Below are 13335 nucleotides of genomic sequence, written 5' to 3'. Positions count from 1 at the left end.
GTCGCTGGGCTGGAAAACCCAGCCATGGGTTCAGCTTCACAATCTGGCACATTTGGTCAAGTCCCATCGCTGTGTGGCCAAACCAAAGAGACCTCAAGATGCAGGTTCATTGCTTCTTGAAGGTGGAGTCACAGGTAGACAGGGTAGAGAAGTTGGTGCTTGGTACACTTGCCTTTATTGAGCAGTTCATTGAGTTCCAGAGTTGGGTTATCATGTTGCATTTGTACAGGACATTGGTCAGGCCACTTTTGGAATACTGTGTTCTATTCTAGTTTCTTTCCTATAGGAATGATGTCGTGAAACTTGAAAGGATTCAGAAAAGACTTACAAGGATGTTGAAGGATTGGAGGGTTTGAGCTGTAGGGAGAGGCTGAAGCTATTTTCCCTGAAATGCCAGAGACTGACAGTGAACTTATAGAGGTTTATAAAATCTTCAGGGGCACAGGTAGAGTCGATAGCCAAGGTGGTTTTCCCAGTGTAAGGGAGCCCAAAACTACAGGGCATAGGCTTAAGGTGAGAGGGGAAAGACATAAACAGGACCAAAGTGGAAACATTTTCCACAGAGAGGGTGGTGCATGTATGAAATGATCTGCCAGAGGAAGTGGTACAGGCTGCTACAATTACAGCATTTAAAAAGGCATCTGGTTGGGTATATGAATAGGAAGGGTTTAGAGGGATATAGGCCAAGTGCTGGTAAATGGGATTAGATCAATTTAGGATACCTGGTTAGCATAGACGAGTTGGATTGAAGAGTTTGTTTCCATTGCTGTACAACTCAATGACTTAACAGAAGCAGCCTGAATGGGTGGGGTCAAGCTTCCAAATAACCAGGAGTTTTTGTTTAAACTTTCTGCAGTTGCTGATATCTTGAAACTGGATGTACATGTTCTTAATCCTCTCTTTGTTCCAGTTGAAAGTTGGGGTTTTCTTCCTGCTGGTGGAATTGCATGTGAGACGATCTATTTTACTGAATGTGCCTTTGCCAAGTGCATGCTTATGGGATGTTACCATACTGGAACAGTTGATTAGTAGTAGTTAATATTATTTTGTTAAGCATTTCAATAGAGCTAGAGTTCAGCCAATTCTTTTCCTTTGTTTTTATTTTACATAGAAACATAGAAAATAGACACAGAAATAGTTCATTTGGCCCTTCAAGCCTGCACCACCACTCAATATGATCTTGATTGATCATGCAATCTCTGTATCCCACTCCTGCTTTCTCTCCATACTCCTTGACCCCTTTAGCTGCAAGGATCAAGTCCAGCTCCATCCTGAATATATCTAATGGACTGGCCCCAAAAGCTTCCCGTGGGAAAGAATTGCACAGGTTCACAACTCAGTGAAAAATTTCTTCCACATCTCAGTCCTGAACCAAATATCACAGGACTCCAGGTTATAGCCCAACAGGCTTTCAGAGCCCCAATCCTTCCTCAGGCATCTAGGTGCTGGTGTTGTGACAGTTTTGACTTCATCCACCCCAGTCCAACACCAGCACCTCCACATCAGTCCTGAATGGCCTACTCCTTATTCTTAGACTGTGACCTGTAGTTTTGGATCTCCTTAACATCAGGAACATTCTTCCCACATCTAGCCTGTCCAGTCCCATTAGGATTTTACATGTTTCTTTGAGATCAGCACTCATTCCTGTAAACTCCAGCGAGTATAAGCCCAGTCGATCCAGTATTTCGTTATACGTCATTCCTGTCATGCCGAGAATCAACCTGGTGAACCTTCGGTGGACTCCTTCAATAGCAAGAATGCCCTTCCTCAGACTAGGAGACCAAAACTGGACACAATACTCAAGGATTGGTGCTTTTTCTAGCTGTATTATATAACCTTCTCATTGGATCCAATATTATTCCCAATTTCCGTTGTAAGCCATGGTTGAACCAGCTCATTTTTCAGTCAAAAAGGATGAATAATGGCTATACATTACACACACATTCTAAAAATGTTAGCCATCACCTTTTCAACATCAACCCTTTTTGGAAGATTCTCCAATCTATCCTTGCCAATTCACACCATATATCCTCATTGTTCCCTTTATTTAGATTCAGAACCCTAGTTTCAGATTCAACTTCGCGCTCTTCATCTTAATAAATAATGATGGCTGATTTTCTCCAATGATCCTGCACAATAAAATTAATAATTAATCCAGTAAATGCCAACCAGCCAGTTTAACTCTAATAGTGAGAAAGCGTTTAGAAATTATCTGGGATCAGATTAAGTTAATTGGGCAAGTGCGTCTAAATTGAGGGAAACCAGCAGAGATTTGGTAATGCGAGGTCTTGCACTTTGGCAAAAAGAATAAAAGCACAGACTACTTTCTAAACGGTGAGAAAATTTGTAAAGCCAAAGTACAAAGGGATCTGGGAGTGCTAGTCGAGGATTCTCTAAAGGTCAACATGCAGGTCGAGTCTGTGATTAAGAAAGCGAATGCAATGTTGTCACTAATCTCAACAGGGTTGAATATAAAAGCACCGTTGTGCTACTGAGACTTTATAAAGCTCTGGTTAGGCCCCATTTGGAGTACTGTGTCCAGTTTTGGTCCCCACACCTCAGGAAGGACATAGTGGCACTGGAACGTGTCCAGCGGAGATTCACACGGATGATCCCTGGAATGGTAGGTCTAACATATGAGGAACGGCTGAGGATCTTGGGATTGTATTCATTGGAGTTTAGAAGATTAAGGGGAGACTTAATAGAGACGTACAAGATAATACATGGCTTGGAAAGGGTGGATGCTAGGAAATTGTTTCCGTTAGGTGAGGAGACTAGGACCCGTGGACACAGCCTTAGAATTAGAGGGGGTCAATTCAGAACAGAAATGCGGAGACATTTCTTCAGCCAGAGAGTGGTGGGCCTGTGGAATTCATTGCCGCAGAGTGCAGTGGAGGTCGGGATGCTAAATGTCTTCAAGGCAGAGATTGATAGATTCTTGTTGTCTCGGGGAATTAAGGGCTACGGAGAGAATGCGGGTAAGTGGAGTTGAAGTGCCCATCAGCCATGATTGAATGGCGGAGTGGACTCGATGGGCCAAATGGCCTTACTTCCACTCCTATGTCTTATGGTCTTAATGGGCAACTTATTGTTAAATAACTTAATTTTGAGTTTTCTGTTGATGAGGCAACAAAGACAGTTCATGAGGATATCGTAGTAGTTGCTCTGGTGTACGTGGTCAACCAAAACGTATTTAAAAAACACTATATAATAGACCTGCTAGTAAAGGCAAAGCTTATGGAATAAATGACACAAGAGCAGCATTGTTGTCCTAGTGACATGAAGCAGAGTGAACCTCTGCCAAGCGGGATTGGCACAGACAGGTCCATGTTGACTTGATGGACTGAAGGGCTGCTTCTGTGCTATATGACTGTTGCTATTAATGAATAAATGATTTTGAATGAATGATTTTATTGGCACAAATATTTTACAGTGAGAAAAACGACAAAATACAGTGAAAAGCTTTTCTATTGTTGCCATGATCTGGTGCTATTTCAATTGGTTAAAAGAAAGGGAAAAAAAAGGAAGATGTATCTTAGAGAGACTCCTGTACTTCTGTCTGCACTAACGCTGAAGTTGCCACTCTTCCAGGGCCATCTTGTACCACTAAGCCAATTCTCCTCTTGCACTGCCCCTTAAGCCGCTTGTGCTAGACCGACCATCAGAGTCGCATCTCTCGCCACTGGGTCCACTTCAACGTTGCAACTAGCGACGAAGGTGCCGATCCTTCGGCGCCATCTTTTACCGCTGGGCTTACCTTGCGAATGTGACCTCCATTGATGTACGGCCACTGATTCCAATGCCAGGTGCTGTGCTTGTCCAGGAAAAGTAAGGGCTCACTCACTGCTGCCATGAGGTTCACTCTGAGCTCACTCAAGGAGATTTAATAGAGGTATCAAAAATCATGAGGGGTAGATAATGGGAAATAGGGGGATCCTTCCACCGAAAAAGAGGACACGGATTTAATGGCAAAAGAATCAATAGCAACAAAGATTTGTGTGAAAAAATGACAGCAAGCTGATTCAAAGACTGCTTTCAAAAGGGAATTGGAAGAACATCTGAAGGGAAAAATGTTGCTTGAAAGAAGGCAGGACAGAAGTAGGGCTAATTGAGTTGCTTTTGCTGAGAGCCAACCCATATATGATGGGGCAAAGGGCCACTTTCTGTGGTCTATCCTTTCTCTATCCAAATTTGGTGTACAATTTCAATACTTCCAACTATTTTGTTTTCCTCTTGTGGGAAAGATGAGAGTACTATCAAAGAACAAATGGATAAATATGACTTGGGCATGCATCATTAATGGCAGTCTGCTGCCATGATTATTGAAGGCAGTTATGAATTGCAACCTTCCCTGCTGATTTTACAGAGCTTAGGAAAGCTATTACAGCAGTAGGTTAATATTAACCACATTTACTCCTGGATACACAGTACTTCAATTTCACTCACTCGAAAGCCACTAGGGAGAGCAGTACTCCAGGCAAGAAATATATTAATTTGGAATTTTACAAAATTAAAAATTAGATATACATGGGATTCCCCTCCACAACTCAGTCCAACATTTTTTGAGTTTTGCAACAGACCAAAGTTCTGTTTCTCTGAACCTACATGACAGATCCAATCATTCATAATATAAGTCATTGAAATAGTATTCCCAAAATAAAACAAAAATTTCTAGACGATCCAAAGAATGTTGGCAGGATGGCAAAGTGGCTGTTTTTTTGGATGTCTCTCGAGTTAGGAATGGGGACTTGGTTGACAGCTTTTCCTTAATGGTACATGATAGCACTGCAAGTTAGCTGATGTTTAACAGTTCCAAGTAGAGACTGCAAACTAAGGATGTGTATTCCAGGTTTCTTTTTCTGCCTTATTACTTTTACATGACCTTCATGAAACAACCATTTTACATGAACTCTACTCACAAAAATTCTCTGAAGGCATACTCTTGAATGAGAGCTTGAAACTCAATCCAAGGAGGAAAAGAAACACTTACAGAGATAAGCAAAGGTCATCCAAAAATTGAAAAATAATCTATTTTTGCACAGTAAATGAAAAGAAATCCATTGGTCTGATGACTTACATCTTGAGAATCAGAAACGAACTCCATCTTCAGCCTTTACCAATCCCCTTCCGGTTTTAAAATCACTGACCAACAGCTTGCTTTCTCCCATGCCTACTCAGTTTGCAGTTCTCCCTCAGATATATCAGGATAAAACTTGGTGCCCAGTATTGCTCGTTTTATTTGGTCTGCAAAACCAAGGCAACAGAAGCTAGTCTGTAACACACAGTGACTGCAGAGCATTCCACAGATCTGTGATTGACAGGAAAAGCAATGACCATAAACCCTTTAGATCACATATCAAAAAAAAAGCTCACATCACAGCCTAAAATACACAGTAATGTAAAATCAGCAATGATTTGAAATTCAATTTTGATCTTGACTCTAGTTTAGATTAAAAATACATAAAGTATATTCAGCAATTACCAATAAAAATATACTTTACCAAAACAGAAAGCAATTCTTGGAAGTTAATTAACCCTGTAATGGTTAAAAGAGATGTTTTAAGAAAAAATAGTTTATATGCTTGAAGTTTGACAATACCACTGTTGAAGCAAAGACCATAACTTCCTTTGATGGCAGGAGAGGAATGTCAAATGATGATGGGTTAGCATGAAGGGTTTGCTTACAAATCCATGTAGCCTCAGATTCACTCTTGTAATGAGGACAACATGATTTGGTGGCTCATTGCTGCCTTACAGCACGAGGGACCAGGGTTTGATTCCGGCCTCGGGCGACTGTCTGTGTGGAGTTTGCACATTTTCCCCATGTCTGCGTGGGTTTCCTCCGGTTTCCTCCCACACGCCAAAGATGTGCAGGTCAGGTGAATTAGCCGTGCTAAATTACCCATAGTGTTAGGTACACTAGTCAGGAGTAAATATAGAGGAATGGATCTAGCAAGTTACTCTTCAGTGGGTCGATGTGGACTTGTTGGGCCGAAGGGCCTGTTTCCACACTTTAGGGAATCTAATCAAATAGTCTTGCAGAGGAAAGTTTCCTATTAAATTCTGTAATCCTCAACCATCTCAAACTGGCCCTTAAAAGGGAATACAAGCCTATGTTTATGATCTGCCTTCATAATTTAACTTTTCAATTGCTGATATTGTGAAAAGTTAACACTACTCGCAGTAAGGTAAATCTATTGAGTCAAGCTTATTGTTAACTTAATCCTCAATTAAGAGAAATTTCATATCATTAAGGAACTTATTCAGCTTTAATAAAATGCCTTCTTTCCCAGATGTTTTCAAACCAGGAAAATTACAAGGGTAGAATATATCCAAACGTATATTACATTAAAAATAAGCTTTGTTTTACATTTGCCAATACCAATACTCAGAATTCTAGGATATTATCTCAATTTGGGCTTGTGAAAATAAGTATTAGACTACAGCTTTTTATAACCGATTGACTATTTATTTGAAGAATCAACAACAATGATTGCATCGTAGAATACAGGTCATTCTGTTATAACACGCATTTCGTTAACACTAATTCGCTGTAACATGACTGATGAATTGGGGACTTTGTTTCTAAAGCGTAAACTTTTAAAACATACAGTGATTAACATGATTACATCGCCAACATTAAGCACTGTTTCTAAGGCATGATTTTTCTATAATGTGGGGTTGCACAAGAACACAACCATTACGTTATAAAAGAACTACCTTTATATAATGCTTGAAGTTAATCACATATATATATTGTGAGGACTTTAAGGAAAGTAAATATGTATTGCTGTATTCTCTTGATAATGAATAGTAGCTACGTTGTCATATAGCTATAACATGACTATTATATGCTAAATTTGTACATAATATTTAAATTCACCTGAAAAACATATCTGGATATTCAACAAATAGGATTTAAAGAAAACAATACGATAATCCAGGATAATTTCTTTAGGGTATCTTTACCTCAATCTTCGAGGAGACTTGGTAGTACTTGACTCTTTTACATTCAAAAATAGCTGACCTATACCTTCACGTGTACCTATACACATGCTGGCTTTTTAAGACAAAGTTGTTCTCTGTTCACATTAATCAGGTTTTCAGAATTTTTTGTATATCCACAGAAACAATTATTTTTAAAAAGTCTTTTTATTAATTCTGGAGGCTCATTGGTCTCTTATCTGTTTTTTGTTATTGGTGCTTGGTTATTTTTCAACAGTAAGCTCTTCAAGGTCCGTAACAACCCCTCACTTCTGTACAGTGCTTTCTCACTAGCCTTTTGCTGTTTCTCAAATGCTGCATAATGCATTTTATTTTCATTAATTCCTTTAAATTTAATTAACACCTTAATTCCATAATCCAATTGATCGCTTCCTTTACTATATCATCCCGATGAATCTGCACTGAGTATTGCAAGACTAATAATGGTCCTAATGTGGTGCCCAAAACTGAACATATTATTCCAGATGAGGTCCTGTATTAAGAGTTTGATATAAATGAAACAACTTCCATCCTGCATAGTCTAGTCTCAAGATCAACGCCAACATTCCACTAGCCTCTTAAAAGACCTTTTTTTGTGCTGGTTCATTAACTTTTATGATTTCCACACTGGGATGCACAAACTTTGCTGCTTCTAACCATTTAGAAAATAGACCAATCTATCTTCCTTAGGTTCAAACTGCCCCAGATTGAAGTCCATCAACCATTTCTTCCCTTTATTCTCAATCTAGTAATGCCCTTTCTATTATCTGCAATATCCGCTCCATCAGCTAAAGCAAATACATAATGTTTTCCTCCTTCATCCAAGTTATTTATTAAGAAATAAAAAAGACTGAAACCTTGTTATACATCTCAAGGGAACAGCACTAAATCTCATTTGGCCAATTTGGCCATTTCTAACTCTTTGCCTTGTAACTCCTAACCCATTCCCTCTCTGAAGCCAATAGGTTACCTAAAATTCCAAGTGTTAACAATTTGTTAACAAATTGCAGTGCAATCTCATTTTCTGGAAGCCCATTTAAATAACACACAGATTTTCCCCACAGATTTATAATTGACTACATTTTAAAGTTTATCCATTTGAATGTTGCCATTGAATCTACTTCCACCACTCTTTCAGGTCATACAGCTGGACAGCATGGAAACAGACCCATCGGTCCAACTCATCCGTACCCACCCCTCTAAACCCGTCCTACTCGTATACCCATGTTTGTTAAATATTGAAATCATACCAGTCTTCACTTCCTCTAGCAGATCATTCCAAACATGCACCACCCACTGCGTGAAAACATTGTCCCTTTGGTTCCTTTTAAATCTTTCTCCTCTCACCTTGCATCTATGCCGTCTAGTTCAGGACCCCACCCTAGGAAAAAGACCTTGTCTACTTACCCTATCCATGCCCCTCATGATTTTATAAATCTCTATAAAGGTCACCCCTCGGCCTCTGACGTTCTAGGGAAAACAGCCCCAGACTATTCAGCCTCTCCCTATAGCTCAAGCTCTCCAACTCTGGCAACATCTTTGTAAATCTTTTCTGAACCCTTTCAAGTTTCACATCATTCAGACAGCAGGGAGACCAGAATTGCACAAAGCATTCCAAAAGTGGCCTAACTAATGCTCTGTAACAGCCACAACATAACCTCCCAACTCCAATACTCAATGCACTGACCAATAGAGGCAAGTGTACCAAACGCCTTCTTCACTATCTTACCTACCTGGGACTCCACTTTCAAGGTACTGCACTCTAGTTTACAATAAGCAGCACAAAACTGAATTCCTTATCTTGTCTCTGGTTCTGCAGCCAATAAAGTTAAGTCTGCATCTGCCAATTACTAAGCCATGTGAGATGGAAATGTTTTTTTTTAATTTACTCTTTGAAACCATGAATGATTTGAACACCAATCTGTTCTTAACTTTCTCATTTCAAATGGAACATTTTCCAGCACAAGAGCGGAATAACGTTTCCCTTCCCCAAACCAAGAAAACAGAGGCCAGCTGTGGTAACGGAAGGCAACTAACAGTCTATTTGTCTCCTTCCTCACTGACATTTTCTAGCTTAAATCACAAATTTCAAGAGATAACAAACTTTAGAATGTGTGGCTTGATACCACATCACAATTTAATTACCAAGCAACAATAGAAAGCAGCATGTTGTTATGTCTGATACAAGTAGCAAGTTATGACAGATTACTGATCAAGTACTAGATTAACAAACCAAAGCCTGAACAGCTAGCCGTGAAATTGAGTCCGGTTATCCCTGGGCTTGCAACCAGATAGGGGTGCAGGATGGAGGAGAAAGAAACTTTCTCTGTCTTTCAAAATGCAGAACTAATTACTCTTTTCCAGTTTAACCTACATGTAACTTCAGCTCTCACATGTGCTACTGGTCAACAATGTCCTCTGATGTGGCCAGGGAAACTATTCAGACAGGTATCTTAAGATGTGCCATTGTCAGAGTGGCCGGCAACTCAAACAAATTTTTTTAAAAAGCTATTTGTAAATCTAATACAAAAAAATCTTAATACAGGTTCTTTTCCTTAAAATCTCTTTATAAAGAGATTAGTGTTATGGGTATGAAGTAGAAACAGAATTTTACAGAAGTTGACAAAGGATCATTAAATAAACACCAAACTATAGCTGTAGAAATAGATTTAAAACAATATATAAGGTCCCAACCCAAAGAGCCTGGGAAAAATGCTAAGAATGCTGGTTAATCATGCACTTTCCCAGTAGAAATATGATAAAATTCAGATTCAAAATAATTGTGGAATTCTGTTAGAGTTTAGATAATTCAAATTTAGTAGTGGTTTACATTTTTTGCTTCAGTCATACAACGAGAAACAACAGAAGCTAAACTAAGATCCTGCATTTTGACAATTTACAAACAACTGGCTAAACAGCCTCTGAAATACTTTACTGATGTAAGATAGATTATTGCTTTGTCTGAAATACCTTAAATCTACAGCCTTTACGTCTTTCTTTTAAATAGAAGATGTCGATCAGAGACTTCCAAACTCAGCCATGAGCCTGAGCCATTAGAATCGGGCCCACAGAAACCTGACAACCCAAGTCTTAAAATCCAGCAATTACATTTTACTTGAGGTTCTATTCTGTGTTCTCTTGCATCAATTCTGTGGGTCTTGGCATTCAGTTTTGCGGAACAAATCTTAAAAATCAGACGACAAAGCCAAAAATTAGTGTTTATCTTGACGTGTGATATGCAAATGTGTCTTCACAGGAATGGACACCTTTGCCATAGACAGCACTTGCCATTTTGAAAAAAACTAGCCATATGATTTCTAATGCAGCGATATACTGCATTCTTTTCTGGACAACTCACTGGGTAAATATTTGCTAATTTGTTTTACATTTTTGTGGCTATTCCTCTCTCTCTATGGAAGAAACTGCTCCAATTTGCACAGCGTAACAGAAGAAAATATTTTTTTAAAATGGGCACACATCCACTTTTTTAAAAAAAACTTAAAGGGAGTTCTGGGATACTACACAACCTCTCTGTGCTGATTACAAGGGGCAGTCACACACTATGGTCTGCTTGATATCATACAGCTTTATGGGATTCAGGTGGCAATCCCTTGAGGATGCATATTTATTTTTGCCTTTTTCAAAAGTTCTAAGGTACGCTATACAGGTTATTAGCTTCAAGGAGTATCAATTTACAGCATTATAATTTGCCAGCTTTTATGCATATACATACACACACACACACACACACACACACACACACACACACACACACACACACAGAAACAGAGAATTAGTTTTCTCAGTTTATGGATCACTTGGGTTAAAGATTTAGTTTGAGCAATACTATTTTGTATGTAGATAACAACATTCTGGTTCAAAATCCAGATGCTGAGGGCAGAGTTAACCTGAAGTGAATCTGCCTTGGAAGTAAATCAACCCCACAAAAACCAACCTGCAAAAAAAATAGCACCTCGGATACTGTAAGAAAGTAAATTAGGTCTCTCTTACCTGTGTGCTGAGTACACAATAAATCTGGATGCAGTGCCAGATAAATTAGTCTTTTTGGAGCCCATACGCACAATCCCATGGCATTTCCCTTCAATTAAAACACTACACTATTTTCAGTGTACTGTTATCCTTCCCCAGCATCTTTTAGTCGAAGGCTCTATGCAGCAATGATCGATGCAGTTGTGACTTCCCCACACCCTGTAATTTGTTTTGTGCTTGCACAATGTTAACTCACACTAGATCTTTCCTTCGAATTGGCCTTCAATTTCCTTCTGTTCTCTGCCCTCAGTAGTGGATTCAATATTGGCTTCCATGCATGCAAATTTACAGGAGACCGATAATTTCAATTAAAATTCTAATGTACAACTTGCAATGTTCAATGTACGCACAAATGGAATCAGTACTCACATGATCAGCTTCTCAAACAAACCAAGCTGGCTTGCTACTTCCAGGAAATTAAACAGATTGTAGTTACAGGTGGTATTTAAACCAGAAATAATTTGGCCACTGAACATGTTCCAAATGCAACTCCTATCTCCTGCTCTCTCAACTTTATTCTCCCTAAATTGCCCATTCAACATCCCTTTTTGGTCCCACGATAGCTGATAATATTCATTGTTCATTCTCTTCAGGTGTTTGCCAATTTATTGTCATTACTACTCAAAATCAAACCAACCTGAGCTTTCCAAACTGACACACCATTTCCAACTTCCCTTTCCTCTTCAAAGTCATTGGATGGAGAACACGGGTTCCAAAACAGTTGGAAAGACTGTTGAGGAGCCGGGCATGTTTTGCTCCCACTCCACTTGCAAGTTGGCAGGTTTCACATTATCCATGTGCTTCTTCAGAACCATGACATCTACCCTAACTTCATATGTCACTGGACCTGACCTTGCATTGACCACACCTCTTACCCATACAGGGCCATTCCTGTGGTTCCTACACCAAACTTTGTCGCCTTAGGTAAACCAACTCTCGGGCTTAGCAGAGTCTTGTATCCAGCATTTGCATTCCTGATGCAGTTTCACCCTCCCAACATGTCAGCAAAGATCTGATTTAACCTGGTGCGAAATCTTCTCCCCATTGACAACTCTGCTGAAGAAGTCATCCCTATGGCTGCATATGGGATGTTCATATAATCAAATAGGAACCAGAACAGTTTGGTATCTAGTCAAGCTGTAGGCTGTTTCTTTAAGCCTGCCTTCAGAGTCTGGACTGCTCTTTCCGCCAGGCCATTGGATAATGGATGGTAATGGAGCTGTCCTTATATGATTAAAAATATAAGTCAAATATCATTCGATTTTAGGAAATACTCAAATTCTCTGCTGGTAAACAATGGCCCATTACCGGTGATTAATACTTCCGAGAGTCCATGTATCGCAAAAGATAGGCACAGTTTTCCTATTGTCATCTGTGTTTGACAAACGAACTCTATGCATGTCCAGTCACTTTGAGTGAGTGCCCATAATGACCAAGAACAGTAAGCCCATGAATGCACAGTCAATGCGTAACCAAATCCAGGGTTTAACTGGCCATTCCCACAAATGTGGAGGAGCTGTTGGCAGTAATTATTGTCTTTGTTGGCACGCTGACGCTGCCCCACCAACTCACTTAGGTCTGCACCAAACCTAGCCACCAGACATAACTTCTTGCCAACATCTTCATTAGGAACCCCCAGATGACCCTGGTGAAGTTCAGCCAGAATCCGGTGGTGACCTTTGGGACAATCACTCTTGCTCCCTTTTATAATATGCCGCCCTCTACTGTGATCTGGTGTCTCTAGATCAAAAAAGGTTTCAATTCTGATTGTGACGGCCCTTTGGTTTCCCCCATTTCAGTTTTGCCAGCACTGGATCTTTCAGCATCCAAAGTCTGATAATGTCAGCTACGACTGGAAGTAGCTTTATGGACTCTTCCGTTACTAGCACGTCACTTAGGTAAATGGCGACCTGGGGTAGACCTTGTAAAACGTTCTCCATTGTCTGCTGAAAAATTGCACAGGCTGATGATATCTTAAATGGCAGTGTTGGAAATTGGTCCAAACCCTTATGGGTATTTATTACAGCATATCTCTAGGAATCCTCATCCAACCACAATTGCAACTATACATGGCTTATGTCCAGCTTTGTGAAGGACAGTCCCCTTGCCAGCTATGCACATAACAATCCAGTCACTCAAATGGAATATTTATGTAACTGCAAGAAGCGATTTACAGTTGTATAGAATCCCCACTAAAGCAAACTGACCCATCAGGCTTCACAATCTGTAGGATTGTGCTGCCCATTCCACAAACTGTACTGGGTTGATGATTCCTTCACGTTCCAGCCTTCTGATTTCGGC

General features: G+C 39.8%; 1 protein-coding gene across 7 annotated transcripts in view; it reads right to left on the bottom strand.

Annotated features, from left to right (window-relative positions):
• The window catches only part of atxn1a (ataxin 1a), a 362583-nt gene that overhangs the window by 67672 nt on the left and 281576 nt on the right, over positions 1 to 13335 (bottom strand). The window contains exon 7 of one of the 7 annotated variants that reach the window (XM_072560814.1): positions 5078 to 5244. The exons of the other annotated variants lie outside the window; for them this stretch is intronic. The gene's annotated coding sequence lies outside the window, so the exon portion shown is untranslated. The remainder of the gene's footprint in view (positions 1 to 5077; positions 5245 to 13335) is intronic. 7 annotated transcript variants of the gene reach the window in all.

This window comes from Chiloscyllium punctatum, chromosome 41, assembly GCF_047496795.1.
Source record: "Chiloscyllium punctatum isolate Juve2018m chromosome 41, sChiPun1.3, whole genome shotgun sequence".
NCBI lineage: Eukaryota > Metazoa > Chordata > Chondrichthyes > Orectolobiformes > Hemiscylliidae > Chiloscyllium > Chiloscyllium punctatum.
Note: the sequence above shows the minus strand (reverse complement) of the source record. Positions and strands in the feature narration are given on the sequence as shown.